The sequence below is a fragment of the Antechinus flavipes genome, chromosome 5, assembly GCF_016432865.1.
Source record: "Antechinus flavipes isolate AdamAnt ecotype Samford, QLD, Australia chromosome 5, AdamAnt_v2, whole genome shotgun sequence".
Lineage (NCBI taxonomy): Eukaryota > Metazoa > Chordata > Mammalia > Dasyuromorphia > Dasyuridae > Antechinus > Antechinus flavipes.
This window is the reverse complement of record NC_067402.1, coordinates 214782001-214799973: the sequence shown is the minus strand read 5'-3', so window position 1 is coordinate 214799973 and position 17973 is coordinate 214782001.

Genomic DNA, 17973 nt, shown 5'->3' with positions numbered 1-17973 from the left:
TGACAAAGATACTAAACTGATTTGCTACTTCCTTCTCCAGGTCATCTTACAAATGTGAAAACTGAGGCAAACAGGGTTAAGTGACTTCCTCAGGTTCATATAATTCTTAAGTGTTTGAAACCAGATTTAACTTCAGAGAGAAGTTCTCTTCCTAAACTTAGGCTGGTATTCAATCCATGTACAATCTTACAGCTTATTAATCTACACTGACAAATGTTAATTCATCTTTACATTTTATAAAATGCTTTTCTATCTCTTATTTTATTTAAAGCTCACAATAACTATGCAGTAAAAACCAATAGAGTTATTATAATCCTCATATTTACAGATGAGAAAACTGAGATTTAGAGAAGTTAATGACTTTTCCATTCCACAAATTTAATAAGTGGCAGAGATGGTATTTTAAATATTGATTTGGCTACCCTATAATGATAATACTCTTTTCTAGCAGTTTTGAAATGTTGCTTTTCTAGATATGTTATTTGATTATTAATTACCTCAGAATAAGTGTCATGATGAAAATGTAACATATGTGTGTGTATGTGTAAGTTTCTGAGATATTTTAGAAATTAATAATCACTTTAAGTGAGACCTTTTTAAAGGTCTGGAGTAGTTTTATTTTTCATTGAATGAATAATTCACAGAAAGTATCCAGCAAAATCAAATAATTTTCAATTAACCAGTATGAATTAATAGTTGGGGATTTAAATCAAGATAAGAATTGTCATTTGAATTACTGTAAGCCACCTGTTGTTAAGTCATTTCAGTCGTGTCTGACTCTTCATAACCACATTTGGTGTTGTCTTGGCAAAGATACTAGAGTAGTTGGTCATTTCCTTCTCTAGCTATAAGCCAGTAATCTGCTGTAAAGATTATATTCCTCAGAAACTCAGAATGGTCCAAAGAGAATATTGCTACTATAGACTAAACTGTCAATTCTTATACTAAAAGGATAAAGCAAAGTATAAATAGGTCTTTAAAACACTAGTAATCTAGTTGCAATGAACAACCTTTGAAATTTCATTATTGATGATCTTTCCCCAGTCATGGGTAACTTTTAGATGACATTAAATGAAATAGGTTCTCAAATGGAATATTTTTGTCACTGGCACAGAGGCAGACTTATAACTGGAGTCTATTTCAACTGAAACCTAGGAAATTAAAGTTTAAAAACAAAAGATGATTATTTTAATGTAGATTTTGAAATTTTTTGTCATATAGATGGGGTTATATTTTATATGTGTTATAATGACAGGTGAACAAGACTAGATAATGGGGAGAAAATATTGTATGCTTTAAAATACCGGAAAGGCTTGGTAATATATGCATATTTCTTTTAATGTTGGCACCCGTATTTTTCTCAATTGTGAGTACTCCTGATGATGTGAGTACAGGTGGATATAAAACAAGAGTTATTGTAAATATTTTGACATATTATCAACATTCAAAAGGGACAATCAAATCTCAATCGCCCATTCTTGTACAAAGGAAAAAATAGTGCAAATTATCAAAACCAGAGGAGGATTAAAATTTTTGTTTACTGCGATCAGGGCTGGCTAGTGTGAACAGCCTCATCTCTCTTCTTGCACACCTCAAAAACCTCTCTGAGGTTTAAGACATCCTTCCTTCAAGTAGACAGGATCTCTTCATATCCTCTAGAATCTTAAGAAATGTTGTAAGTTTTATAAATTTTTTAGAAATGAATGTTATTATTGTTTTATAACATCAGATCATTAATCATGATAGATTTTGCTCCTGTTTATTTTTTGGTTAGATTTGCCTGATTCTGAGAGAATAAGTTTGAGGTCCCCCACTAAAATAATTTTGCTTTCTATTTTTTTGCTGTAATTGGGTTAAAATCTATAGGAAGTTGGCTGTTCCTCCACTTGGTGCATACATATTTAATATTACTGCTAATTAATTGTTTATGGTTCTCTTTATCAAGATGTACTTTCCTACCTTATCCTTTTTAATAGGATCACTTTTCAGTTTTGCTTTATCTGAAATCAGAATTGCTACCCCTGCTTTTTAAAAAATTTCAGCTGAAGCATAATAAACTCTGTTCCAGTTTTTTTGTCTTTACTCTCTATGTGTCACTATGCATTAAACGTGTTTCTTGTAAATAACATGTTGTAGGATTCTGTTTTTTAATCCACTCTGCTTCCATTTTATGGAAGATTTCATTCCATTCACCTTAACAGTTATGATTACCAGCTCTGTATTTCCCTCTATCTTATTTTCTCCCCTGTATATACTTTTGTTCTCCCTTTCCACCCTGTTCTTACTAGTGTTTTGTTACCCACCCCTTTCACTATATTATCTCCTATCACCCCTCCCCCTTTCTCTTACACTCCCTAGTGTTTTTGCCCTCCCTTCTAGTCTGCCCCTCACTTTTCTTTCCTCTTTCTCCTTCTACTCCTTTATAGGGTTAGATAAATTTCAATGTCCTACTCAGTGATTAAGTGGGATATTCCCTCTTAGAGTCAAAACTGATGAGATCAAGCTTCAGACAGTACTCATCCTCCTCCCTTCTTTCCTTTAATTGTATTAGATCTTTTGCATCATTATACCTCCCCTTTCCTCTTTTTCCAGTATAGATCCTTTTCTACCCCATAACAGCTTTTTCTTTGATGTCATCACATCAGATTCCTTTAACAACCATGCCCTCAGTCAATGTGATGCCCTCTTCTGCCTGTGATAGATACAATTCTCAAGAATTACAAATATGGTTTTCCTATCGAGGGATATAAACAGTTTAACCTTTAAATGGTATATATTTTCCCCTGTTTGTCATTCTATGCTTCTCTTGAATCCTATGTTTATATATTAAATTTTCTGTTTAGTTCTGTTTTTTTTTTCAATAGAAATAATTGAAAGTCTCTTACTTACTCCCCTGAAAGATGATGTTTAATCTTGCTGGGTATTTTAATTCTTGGTTGTAACCCTGGGATCTTTGCCTTCTGGAATATGGTATTCCAGGCCCACCAATTCTTTACTGTAGAAACTGCCAGATCCTGGGTAATCCTAACTGTTACTCCTTGATATTTGAATTGTTTTTGTCTGGCTTATCGTATTTTATCCTTGAGATTATAGTTCTGGGGTTTCACAACAATGTTCCTTGAAATTTTTTTTGTGGGATGTCTTTCTAAAGGTGATTGATGGATTCTTTCAATAAGTGTTTCTCCCTCTGTTTCTAGAATATTGAGGCAGTTTTCCTTGATGATCTTTTGAAAAAAAGCTGTTCAGGCTCTTAATTTAGTCATGGCTTTCAAGTAGGCTAATAACTTTTAAATCGTGTCTTTTGTATCTATTTTCCACATTGGATGTTTTTCCAATGAAATATTTCACATTTTCTTCCATTTTTTCATTCTTTTTAGATTGTTTGACTGATTCTTGCTGTCTCACAGGATCATTATCTTCAATTTGACCCATTTTAGTTTTTAATGTGTGATTTTCTTCAGTTAGCTTTTGTAACTCTTTTTCCATTTCATTAATCCCCATTTCATTAATTCTACTTTTGAAGTCATTGTTTTCTTTGGTGAATTTTTTTTTCTTGCATTTGGCCAATTGCATTTTTTAAGGAGTTGTTTTCTTCAGACAGTTCTTTACTTCTAAGCTATTGACTATCTCACGCATACCTCTCACTTCCTTTCTCATTTTTTCTTCTGTCTCTCATATTTATCTTTTAAAGTCTTTTATGAGCACTTCCAAGAAGTCTCTTTGGACTTAAGACCAATTCATATCATTCTTGTGAGATTTTTTCTGCAGATATTTTTGTCATTTAAGTTGGTGTTTTGATCTTTCCTATCACCATAGTAGCTTTCTATGATCAAGGTTCTTTTCTGTTTCTTGTTCATTTTCTTTCCATTTCTTTTGGTATTTTCTCTCTTTTTTACTTTTATGATTAAACTCTGCTCTTGAGGCAAAGGAGTCTCTGTCCCAAGTTTCATGTGCAACTCTGAACCTTGGCTCTGAGCAAAAGAGCCCCTTGTGTTTGTAGGGGATAGCTTTGCCTTCTCTTTTTTAGGAAACAGCTTGGTTTCCCCGAATTTGCTTGCTGAACTGGGACTGAAAATTGCCTTGCTGATTTGCTCCTTTACTGAGTCACGACTGAGGCTCTTAGTTACTGATGTGCTGGGATTCAGACTCTCTCCCCAACTTTTCTAGAGACTATCTGAGCTGGGGTGAATACCCTTTTCACTCCAATGAGACTAACTTTTCTTGAAGTTTTTTCCAATCTATCTTGAGCTGGAGTGTGGTTTCATTCTGTCAGACTTTGTTCCAAGACTTGGTTTCATGTGTATTTAGAGGAAAACTAGGAGACTTTGAGCAGCTTCCTGGTTTTACTCTGCCATCTCAGATCCTGTTCTGGACCTCCCTGGAAAATCACTTAACCGTGTTTGCATCAGTTTCTTCATCTGTAAAATAAGCTAGAGGTAATGGTAATCCATTTAAGTATCTTTGTCAAGAAAATCCAAAATGGGCTCATGAACAATCCAGCATGGCTGAGAATGATTGAACAACAATATCCAGTTACTTTGTAACCCAATAATACTGACCTCCTTCCTATTCACTTGAATAAAATACTTTGTCACAGTTGCATCACTGATAGTTACCTACTTCTAGAATATTTTTCTCCTCATCCCTCTTCTAGTTTTCATGAATTCTTTCAAATCTTAACTAAAATCCCATCTCCTATAAAAAGCTTTTACTTATCCCTCTAAATTATAGTGCTTTTCTTTACTTGATTTTTTCCAATTTATCTAGTATATTCTTTATTTGTTCATAATTTTTTACATATTGTCTTCTTCATTAGAGTATAAGCTCTATGAGAACCTATCTTTTGCCTTTCTCTGTATCCCAATTGTTTATCACAGGGCCTGGCTTAGTAGGAACTTAATAAATGTTTTTATTTCATTTACATTTATGAAATATGCTGCAAAATTAGCAAAGACAGAATTTGAAAATAGGTTTATTATATGGCATTAATATTCATAAAATAAGAAGGATGTTAAGTAGCAAAGATGTGTGACTAGGAGGAGGATTCTACTACCTTTGACAATAATAATAAAGTTAGTAACGTATGGATTTAGGGGCAAAGCTGATGATGAATTATGCTTTAAACATGCTGGATTTGAGATGTCTGAGGGATATCCATGTCCATAACATAGTTTGTAATAGAGACCTGGACTTTAGGAAAGAGATTAAAGCTTCATCTATTGTATTTTCCTCAGGTTATCAACTCTCAAACTGCTGGGGGAAGTGTTTCCTACTGGATAACTGGATTTACATGACCAAAAATAGAGAGAGGACAGAAAATTCTTTTCCCAATCCTGTTCTCTTCTAATATAGTCAATGTGGTCTCATCTACAAAACATCTCCCAGCCTGTATTGTCTCAAAATGTGCTCATTTAAGTAAATTTTGAGGACTCCTGAAAGATTTGTTCATCTTCCTTCAGCTAATAAGAGCTGACCTTCTTATTCAATCAAGGGCTTCATGTTTTGTAGCATCTTATTAACATCTCATCATAGTATGATTACATCTTCTTTGCAAGTCAACTCCCATACTATTTTTCAATATAATAACAACTTCAAGAACATTTTCCACAGATATGATAGATAGATTTACTATTATCTTTAAGAGAAAGTTGAATTTTGGACACTGGCAATTTATGCCATTTTGAAGAGACTGTTAAAAATAATTGCTTAAGAGAAACTTTAAAAAGACAGAGGATGAAGTTTTGTTTTTCATGAGAGGATTGTTTTAACTCTTATAATGAAGCATTTTAAGGAGAGTTCCTTGAAAGAATCTCAAAGGATACTAGAGAATTTTATCTGTTATTCTCAGAAGTACATGTCATGTTGAGGGGAAAAGGGAAAAGGACAGAAAGAAGGCTGAATTCTCTTAGAGGTCTGAATTTAATATTATATTGCAAATAGATAAGAAGAGGATTGTTGAGAGACTATAGCCACTATTTGGGACTTGTATGGCAGAACTGTGACCCAGAAATGAGGAGAAAGAAAATATTTAAGTAATAGTTAGAGAGATAACATTGGCTGTATTATTTCTTATAGTTGAAACATTGTAAATAATTATTCATTTATTTGCTTTATTATTTGTTACATAGTAAATAATATCAGTAAGTAACTTTGATGCTTAAAGTAGGAAAATAAGAGTTTTGGGACTTTAAAGACATAAATAAATGCTCTAAAAAGGGTTTCTATCATTTGTTAATGAAATAAGGAATTACAAATTCACACCTATTAATTAAATAATAGATGCTCCAATGTTATTAATTTATATGAAATATTCAGACTTACCCCTGGATCATTTTAGAACTCAAAATGATATGAATAAATAGGTCAGTAAATAGCTGACAAATGAGTAAGCACCTGACATTACACCCACAAGAAGTGAACATGGCAAACTTTCAAATCCTGCTACATTTATAACATATCTAAGAATACTTAAGGATGCACAGGCATTCTAATTTTAAACCCTATATATATATCTTTTTCATCAAGTGTAATGCATTTTTTGTATCTTGTAAGACAAATGTTTTGCTCATTGGAAGTAAAAGCTTCTCTATTGATTATGTATATGATGAATTATGCCAGATAATTTAGGATAGTCATACATATTTTAACTAGTTTAAAAAATACACACACCTCCACATACATACCATCCTAACTCAAAAGACCGAGAAAAGGCAAATTTCTATTCCTCTCTTTCTTATACATGTGTGGTCCATTCTAAATTACAGCAATGTTTCATTATCATCAAAATGTTCAAGATAAAATTCATAGCACAACTGCTTGCTAAGCAAAAGAAACCCCGTAAATTGTTTCTGTGCTGAGTTAATGGATTTTGAAACTGACTTTTATTTGGCTTGCTGTATTCTGTGCAGAGCAAAGACAAAGTTTCTGCTGATTCTGTCAAGGATCTGGAACCGAGGTCACAGTAGATAATCTGATCAACAGATCTACAAATAGGAGACCTCAAAATAGACATTATTTCCTGGGCAGCTGTGAACAACAGTGCAATCCTGTACCCTTGCTCAGTCTATTGCAGAATAGCTAAGTGCTCACTAAGCTCTTCTGAAAATAACTGTGTTTACAAAGAGGACCTCACATTCTCACTGCAATTATCTTATTGCCAATAAAAGTGTCAAAGAGAACATTGCCTTCTTATTTATACAGAAACTTTTCCCCAGAGCAATCTGCATAACATACAATACAATGAAGCACATTTCCATCTTTGATATGTTTGCTTCACATTTCTTGGTCATCTAGGTTCTGATTTTCCAGATAAAATAAAGATGCTCTAAAGTGGTGAAATTGAGATTCCCGATTCCCAAATAAGTTTTTTTTTCCCTTTTCTTTCCTCCAATTAGTTATTAATGTTAATTATGGCTTTTAGGTACAGGAGGATTCAGAGATAAAGAAAGGAAGGAAGGAAGGAAGGAAGGAAGGAAAGAAGGAAGGAAGAAAAGAATGAAAGAAGGAAGAAAAATGCTTCTGTACTCAAGTAATTTCCATTTCATCAGGAAATATAACATGTAAATTGATATGCAAACATGACAAAGGAAGCAGTATACCACAGTAAAAAGAACAGTGGCTTTGGAGTTAGAAAGTCTGGCTCCAATTTCAATCCTGATATTTACTATTGACAGAAATGTTTAATTATCTCTGTATTAATAGCTAATTGTTGAATTAGGACCAAGGTTTCTATTTCCTTATGCAGAAATCAACTAATGTAGAAAATCTTGGGCAAAGAATGAGTTCCTGTTCATTTTATGTATTTAGACATGTCCGGGAAAATGTGGATTCTCTCTCTTTTGTCTTATAAGTGATTCAGAAATTGAAGAGTCTCTTTGATTAAGACTTGGATGATCCAAATCAGGAACTTCAAGAACTTCATTGAAATATAGCCCAATTTCTCATTATAATATTAATTTTTTTCATTAACTGCTGATTGTTGAGACTTGATTGATACCTTTAGGAACACCCACACTTCCAAAAGCATATAAATTATGAATCTATCTCTATGAGAGGTCTTTGACATCAAGTAGTGCAATTGACCATTTTTTATTAATAAATGTGTTAGATTTTTTTTTAATAAAATGAATAAATTACTCAGAAACTATGTCTCTGAAACTTTTAAAACATCACATTGTCTGTATAACCTTACTAAAATTAATCCCTAGATTTTCATTTTATCATTTGAAAAACAAGAGGTTTCTACTAGATTGCCTCTGAGGCTTTAGATCGATGCTTCTATAGTTTCAGCCTTGTAACATCTGTAATACATTTCCCCTTTTCCCTCCTCTTAATAGCAATAGGGAAGTTTGCAAGGAAATGAGGAGTTTCTTGGGAAAAGATACTGAGTAAAGTTTTGGATATGGTGAGTTTAAGAAGTCAATGCTATCCAATTGAGATGGTAAAATAAAATAAAGATGCTCTAAAGTGGTGAAACTGAGATTCCTGATTCCCAAACAACTTTTAAGCAGATGATAATTGAAACTGAGTTAATGAGATCATCAAGTGAAGTAAAATAATAGAGAAAAATACTCAGAACAGAGTTCCATGTAACAGTTATCTTTCTCACATATGTCTGTCAACAGACTAAGGAGTTTCAGACAATCAGAAGAGAAACCAGGATGGAGAGGCAACAGAGAAATTGAGAGCAAAAATGACATTAAGGAGAAGAGAGTGATTAACAGTAACGAAGACTACAGAGAGGTCAGTAAAGATGAGGATTGAAAACAAAATTATAGGATTTTACAATTACGAGATTACTGGTAACTTTGAAGAAAAGAATTTCAGTTGAATGAGGAGGTCAGAAAACAGAATGCCAAGAGTTAAAAAGACAGTGAAAGGGAAGTAAATGGAAATATTGATTTTAGATTACCTTCTCAAGAAGATTTCATACAAAAATAGCACAATAACCAGAGTTCTTGTATGAATCAAATGAGAGTATTTTTAAAATTGTTTTGAAGAATTTAATATATTTTTCTTCTCAAATATTTTAATTGGGTAGTATTATTTTAATTCATGCTTAAATTTATCTTTAAAGTATTAATTTTATTCTGTTTTTCTGAACTTAAGAAAAAAGCATTTTCATAGTATAATAGCATAGGGGGGAAAGGTGATTATAAATGAAGTTGCAAATCTCTTAATAAAATTTTTTCCTCCTTTAAAATATATAATAAAGTTATGATGCTACATATTTTATTTTTATTTTTTTCCTTCCTCACCCCAAGATGACTACTATTAGACACAAATGTGTGTGTGTAAATTCTATCTACACATTTATTGGCTTTTCTCTAGATGCAGATATTTGCTTCCTTCATAGGTGCTTTGTTAATTTGAGTATTTACAATAATTTATAATTATATGGAATAATACATAATGTGGGTAATAATTTGGGTATGATAGTCAAAATAGTCATTCAGAGTTGTTCTTAGAACAATATTGCAATTATTATATACAATGTTCCCTTGGTTCTGCTCATTTTGTTCATTATTTCAAGTAAGCTTTACCATGATTTTCTAAAATCACTGAACTTTTCTTATAGCACAGTAGTATTCCATCACAATTATATAGCACAACATGTTTAGCCATTCCCCAATTAATGGACATACCCTCAATTGCCAGTTATTTGTCACCACAAAGGGAGCTGTTATAAATATTTTTATAGGTCTTTTTTCCTTCATCTTATTATCTTTGGTAACAGGCCTGCTAGTGCTATTGCTGGGTCAAAGGATATAAGCATAATTCTAGATTCCTCTCAAAAATTGGTTAGATCAATTCACAGTTCCACCAACAATGAATTAGAGTCCCAAATTTTCCACATCTCTTCCCACATTTGTCATTTTCCCCTTCAATTATTTTAGGTAATCTGGTGGGTGTAATATATCTAAGAGTTGTTTTAATTTGCAGCTCTCTAATCAATAATGATTTGCAGTACTTTTTCACATGACTTTATATCATTCTGATTTCTTCATTGGAAAATTGCCTGTTTATTTAGTAAGATCATATTTTTTTTATAGATTTGACAAAGTTCTTTATACATTTGAGATATGACACCTTTGTCTAAGAATCTGTCCATAAATTCCCCATTCCAATTTTCTATTTCTCTTCTGATCTTTGATCACATTTGTTTTATTTGTATAAAACTTTTTAATTTAATGTATTCAAGATAATCCTTTTTTTTTTTTTTTGGTCTCACACTGTTCTTAACTCTTATTTATTGTTAGATTATCCATAACTCTGGTAGGTAATATATTCCTTATAGTTCATATTTTCCTATAATCTCTCTCTTTATATCTAGATATAGCAGGTATCCATTTTGATCATAACTTGGTAAATGGGATAAGATATTGATCTATGCTTAATTTCTGCCAAACTGTTTTCCAATTTTCCCAACATTTTTTTTAACCAAACAATGAATTCTTTCCCACCAATCTTAAGTCTATCATAATATAGGCTTTATCCACTGTTTACAGTTAATTTATGTATTGTCCTATTTCACTTTCTGTAATTGGGTTATTTAGAATATATATTGATTTGAGAATCTGAGAATTTTTCATTATTGGAAATCATCTCCCATTTCTCTTAAGCTTTTTGTTTTGTAAAAATATAATTATATATGATACATTATTTTTTCCTTTTTTGTTGTAATGTCATCCTCTTCATTTTTTAATTTTGGTAATTCAGTTTTCTTTCCTTTCTCTTTTAAAAAACATCTTAGCTATTTTTTTAATTCTTAATTTATTTTATGAAAGAAGTTTTGGTTTTATTCTTTCTATGGTATTTTATTTTCTAATCCATTCTTTTCTTCATTATGTATTGATATTTGTTTTGTGCTTATTTTGGATTTTTTTTTTTTAATGCACAATCAATTCAATCATCCTCCCTTTTTTCATTTGTTTATTTATTTATTTTTTGCTATGTGTTTTCAAAAATAAGACTAAAAAAGTTCCCTTGAGAATTACTTTAAGCACATATGCAAAATTTTGGTACACAGATTTATTATTATTCTTTCCTTTTTTATAGTTGTTGATGTTTCTCTAATATGTCCTTTAAAACATTCATAATATCATAACTTTAAATTCATTTAAATTTGTCTTTCATTTTCATTTTATACACCTTTTGCTTTTCTATTGTTTGTAATGGATATGTTTAATAAAACTTCATTCTATACCTATTTTTAATTTTCTGTGCCATTTGATTAATTTTGTAAAATCATCTCGTAATACTTTAAAAATTATTTTTTCCATTCATAATATATTCAAATTCTTTCAAATCTAGTAGTGTCTACAGTTTGTTCAAATCTAGTTATGTTTTTATTTATTTCTTTATTAAATTTATTCAGTTCTGAAAAAGGAATATTATAATCTCCTACAAAATTCATGTTTTCATATATGTATTTTCTATAATGAATCAACTTTTCCTTTGTTAATTTAGAATATATGATATTTGGTGCATGTATGTTTAAAATTACATTTCATCTTTAAGTCCAATGTAGCTTATCTATTTGTCTCTCCAGATATTGTAAAATTTTTCCCTTAAACTTTGTCTCCCAGCATGATCACAATAACTAAATTCGTGGTAGATTTTGCTTCAGCCTTGCGTTTTCATTTTTAACATATGTATATTTTAAGTACTTTTCTTATATATAGTATAACAAATTCTTTGATTTTATTTAACTTGATAATTTATCCTTTAAAAATTTAATTATATCTAAACTGCCTTTTCTCTTTTGATTCTTTCATTTTATCACCCAGAATAATATAGAATTCGAAATCTTCCCTTCCCATGAGCAACCACTTAGATTAAGTAACCTTATTATATGTGACCCTTTTCCAAGAAATTTTGTCATTTCCTTTATTTCTCTCTCCTTGTGGTCTAATCAGGATTCTGTTTCTCAATCATGAGTTATTCTCTTAATAATAAATATGAATCTCTTCCTTATTTTCTTTTATAGTGCATGTATAAATTTTACTTTTAGATACTTTTCCTTTATATTTATATTAATGCATTAATCAATTTATTGAATTTGATGGGGCTTCCTACTATACTTCTTACACTATTATATAGTGACCTATAATGGAAATTACTCCATTATTCTCTCTTTTGAGAGAATATCTTGAGCCATATACCCTTGTGTCTATCCTTGTTTTTGACTTTTTTATTTGCCACTCTCAAATGTTTATCTCTTTAATATCCTTTATACCCTAGGTACTGACTATACTGAGGGAAGTAAATATTCCCTCTTTTTTTTTTTTTTTTTTGTTTTAAATGTAAAAGGTAGTCTTATATTCTATCCAGTCTGCTAAGACCAAACACATTATAAAACCTCTGTCTTTCACTATAAATATAGAACTACCCTCCTCAATATCATATCAAATCACTCCTGCACTCATTGATTGGCCAAAAAAAGAAGTTCCAAGCTAAATCCACTTTGTCCTATTTGCCTCAGAGTGAATGTACATAACAATTGTTTTTTTTTTTTTTTTGGCCTAAAACCCTGAGGTTCTTCTTCCTCTCAGATTGCTTTTTTTTTTTTTTTTTTGGACTAGTCAAAAAAGGCCATTCTTTGATTCATTTCTTTTTTTTTTTTCCTTGTCCTTATTCACTGATTGGAGATTGTCTGAATCACACTGAGATCTGTTAAAGATCATAGGTGAAAAAGGCCAAGGTCTCCCATTACATCTAGGTCCATCTCTAGTCATTCTGGTCTATATCTTGCCACTGGATCCAGATGGCTCCAGAAAGTGATACCTTGCAGAGCTCTCACTCACTCATATCCGAGTCACTTGCATGTCATGGCATCTCTGTCCTGACTTCATGGAGTTTGAAGACTATGAGAACAAAGGACCAACCACAAACCTATTGTGAACACGATATAGTTAATGACTTTATCACCTTGATTTGCTCAAGCTCCCTTACTATCCAGAAGAGGCCATCCTGACCTAGGAATTAAAATTAGCAAGAGATAAAACTAAGCATTTTTTAAGTGGGGTGCATCAGAAGCTCCTTACAGTATTGGAATACTGAACCCAGAACTCCCTCACTATGCCAGATAAACTAATTCAGACTGATTCACTGCCTAAGCCCACTCCAAGTCACTTCTAATGGTGCTCTCATGTATATATATCTTCCTTCTTCAGAGGAATAAACCCATGTATACAACCTAACTCTGTCACTCTTAGATGTCTGGAGAGTAAAAAGGATAAAAATCTTCAGTATTACTGAAGTCTTCATGCTAAACTGCTTAGAACAAGAATTCTTAAACTGAGGTCATTTGTGACAGGGAGATCTGTGGTATGAATTCAGTGGGAAAAGTACATCTACAATTTTAGTAACTTTGAACTGAAAATTATCATTTTGTTCATTTCTGAATTTTATTTAAAATATAATTCTGATAAGAGATTCACCCACCCACCCACACATACACACACACACTCACATACACATGAGTGCTTCTAATTCCTAGCCTAGAGTTAAGACCTAAAAGAAACATGAGAAACTGAACTAAAAAATTATGTAAGTCTATGGAAGTGAAAGTAGAATATATTTTACTTTCATTTTATTAAGTAAAGCATTAGTTGGATTCCTGACCAGCATGACAGACTAAGTTTACCTTGGGGACCTGTCTCATTAGTAATCTTTATGACTCAATTTGTGAACCATTATTTCTTTTGTGAAAATCAGAGTCTGACTTATGTCTCACAAGGGTTCTCAACCGGGGATTTGTGAATTTTAAAAAAAATGACAGCTACTTAAGTATAATTGGTTTCCTTTGCAGTCTTATGCATTTAATTGAATGCATATAAAATGTTATTCTAAGAAATAGTATACTAGCTTACAATATCTACCAGGGGTCCATGACAAAACAAACAAGCAAAAAGATAAATAAATAAATAAAATTATTGATATAAGGGGCTACCTTAAATATATCATAAACATTTGTTTTAATAAGACTATCCACAAGCTATATTTTATTTCACATAGTCAGCAAACACATTTGTACTTGAGCCATTAAAAAGTTTTAAAAAAAATCCTCTCCCATTCTGGAAAGCATCAGACCAAACTTTTTTTTTTTTTTTTTTGGTACTTTTTCTCTGGACCTCCACAGACCACATGGCTCATGATTTCAGGGAATGTCATTGAGCTGTAATTCTCAACCTATTTGTTTTCCTATTGTGCCTATAGTCCTTTTACTCTGAAACTATATAGCTGGCTCTCAGCTCTTAAGATCCTAGAGTGCTTAAATGTTTTTCTCTCCTTTTTTTCACATTTTACAGAAGCTCCAGCTACCTTTTTTCCCCATTCTAAATATTTCTTTCAGTCTCTACTTTGAAATTTGTCTTTCTTTTTCTTATCAAGGCATTGTCTTTCCTTCCATGGCTTTATCTGATGCGGGCTTATAGGAATATATGATTTCCTGAAGAGGTCGTATAGATAAAGAGGCTAGTGCTCCTTGGCAAATTGTCAAATTTTCCCTCTCAGTCTCGATCTCTCTTTAAGCCTAAGGTTAGCCAAGTGTATGAACCCTGATATTAATATAATGTCAGCTCAGCAAATAATCTTTACTGCTGTTGCCTGAATAAAGGTCATTGTCATTGGGGTAATGACATGGGACATGGAAATTTTGATTCTCCCTTATCTAGGGAACTAAAGTTTTCCCGAAAAAGACAGTAGAGGGGAAAGAGGCACATGGGATATCTCTGGACACACATTTGGATATATCTTCTACAATATAAATTAGGGAATGAGAGAGACAATTTCAAAAGAAAGTTAAAAAATAGAAGTGTTAAGAAGAGGATTTCACTAGATACCTCCATATGACCCTTGTGAGGTTGCCATCACTAGATATAAGTAAAAATCCCTTTAGATTAATCTCCTGAAACTTCATTTTGACATTTACTTAGTTCTATTAAAGGTGAGAAATGTTTGCTCTTGAATTATTCCAAAGGACTAGCTAGAAGGAATAAGCTCTCAATTTATTTGACATGAGATCAGATTTCTTTAGCGAAGGTAACAAGTAAAGCTCAAACTTGAATTTCCTGACCTGCCTATATTTCAAGGCAGAATTCTGGAGACCTAACTTATGGGGTAGCAGCAGGGAGCCACTGCTAGTCAAAAGGATCGAGAAACATCCAATTAAATGAACATTTATTATAATGCCTCCATCTTGCAATATTATCAAATTTATTCTTGCCAAGGCCACCACCAAAGCATGTGATTCACTTTATAATAACTAGCTCTTGGGCTGCAAACAATAATGGGTTTATATAAGTCAGAAGCCCCCACTGAAATGATCATTTTGAAAAGGAGTAGTAATTAACAGTCTTTCAGAGAGCTAGCTGGATAGTGATTTCCTTTTTTTTTTTTTTTTTTAATAGCAGCAGGTGAAAGTATTTAGAATTCCTCCTCTTTTTATCTGCCTACAGCCATACACTTTTTGTATATTTAATGAAGTGAGCTGCAGTGGCCAGTGATTATGTCATACTGTGTGTATGATATTGTGTATCAGAGTGAGACACCAACTGGGCAGAAAGGAAAAGGATTTTAAAGTCCAGCCAGTAAAAGATGCAATTAGGAGTAAAATACAATAACTATAATAGTTATGGAAACTATTTTCCTTAACCTTCTCTCAATATCTATTTTGCAACCAAATTTATATATCATTTTTTCTGATGTTCTATTGTTATGGTTGGCAATTTTTTTCTATATTTCCTTGGAAGAAGAAATTACTACAAATCTACTTTATTCTTTTTTTCATAATTATAACTTTTTTATTGACAGAACCCATGCCTGAGTAATTTTTTTACAACATTATCCCTTGCACTTACTTCTGTTCCGACTTTTCCCCTCCCTTCCCTCCACCCTCTCCCTCAGGTGGCAAGCAGTCCTATACATGTTAAATATGTCACAGTATATCCTAGATACAATATATGTGTGCAGAACCAAACAGTTCTCTTGTTGCATAGAAAGAATTGGATTCAGAAGGTAAAAATAACCCAGGAAGAAAAACAAAAATGCAAACAGTTTACATTCATTTCCCAGTGTTCTTTCTTTGGGTATAGCTGCTTCTGTCCATCATTGATCAATTGAAACTGAGTTAGATCTCTTTGTCGAAGAAATCCACTTCCATCAGAATACATCCTCATGCAATATTGTTGTTGATGTATATAATGATCTCCTGGCTCTGCTCATTTCACTCAGCATCAGTACATGTAAGTCTCTCCAAGCCTCTCTGTATTCATCCTGCTGGTCATTTCTTACAGAACAATAATATTCCATAACATTCATATACCACAATTTACCCAACCATTCTCCAATTGATGGGCATCCATTCATTTTCCAGTTTCTAGCCACTACAAACAGAGCTGCCACAAACATTTTGGCACATACAAGTCCCTTTCCCTTCTTTAGTTTCTCTTTAGGATATAAGCCCAGTAGTAGCATTGCTGGATCAAAGGGTATGCACAGTTTGCAAATCTACTTTAGATAGTATAATGTTGCAAAGGGAGAAAGGGAGGATTTTCTCTACTATACACATACATGTATGTACAATATGAACAGGACAATTGATCAAACTCACTGGGCATCCATGTTGTATTTGGCTATAAGATACTAAATCAGAGGGGATTATATAGTACAATCTGCTCATTTTAGAAATAAGGAAACTGAAGACTATAGAGATAAATTGATTTGTCCAAGTTTACCCAGAGAGGAAGAGGTTGAGCCAAGATTCAAACTCAAATCCTTTAGTCATTACGAAATTGTTAAAAGACTACAAATCAGTGTTCTTTCCACAATCTGACACCACTTCTCATTTTGTAACTATTAATAACATTGGATTATATAAATTGTCCTAAAAATTCTACAACTTGGAAAGTATAGGAAACACCTGAAAATAAGGTCTATTTAATAGAGGATTCAAGATTAACTCCTGAGTCATGGTGTTAGACATTTATCCATTCATCCACTATCCTGGTGGTATGACATTATACCCAGCTATTAGAAAAAGTTCTAGGGAAATTCTAGCTTTTTATATTTTTTAGAGAAAAAAATGACTTGCAAACTCACAATTCTACCTCTCTGTGTGATATTTGAATTTGAAATATATTTTAAAATATCATATAAGAGTCTATAGACTTCACCTTCTAAATGAGTTCATAACACCAAAAAAAAGGTTAAGAACCCTGATATAAAAGATATTATTAGTGTGAATTTACTTAACCAGAATATCTCAAAATTTTAAACAAGAAATAGTTTTCTTCCTTGTTTTTTCATCATTTAAAGAAGCTGCTAAGACATGAATTTGCCATGAAGAAGTTGATTACATATAGATATGATTAAATATTTTATTAAGGTTTTTATTCTTAGTAAAGAATCATTGGGAAAAAATGAAACACTACATAATAAAACATTGACCAAGATCACTTTTACAATCTCTAAAACCCAAGTAGCTTCCAAACAAGGCATAGGCTTCTTTATGCCCTGGAGGCATAAGGAAAATACAGATCATTTTCCTTAGTTGCCATAGATATTTCTCTTGAGAATGGAGACTAGACATAGATTGCAATAGCTGCCAAACTTAAATATTCAATATGGCCAGTCAGTGAATAAAGACTCAAGAATTCAAGACCTAACAGATCCTTATTAATACAAGGCATGTTCTTGGGAATTAAAGGTGTAATGTACAGGCTAGCTTTTTGGAAGGCCTTGGGACCAGCCATGGTCTCAGCAAGATAGACACCACAATAATGAACAAGAATAGAGTCTAATGTCTTTATTGTCTCTTACAGTCTGTATCTGTCATAGTCTGACCCAGGTTCCCTCAACAGTCTGCCAATCTGCCAGTCTGACTTCTGTGTGACTTCCTGTTCCCAGTTCTTATATATCCTATTATAATTACATCATTACAACATATTGAATATGTGTGAACTAGAGAAT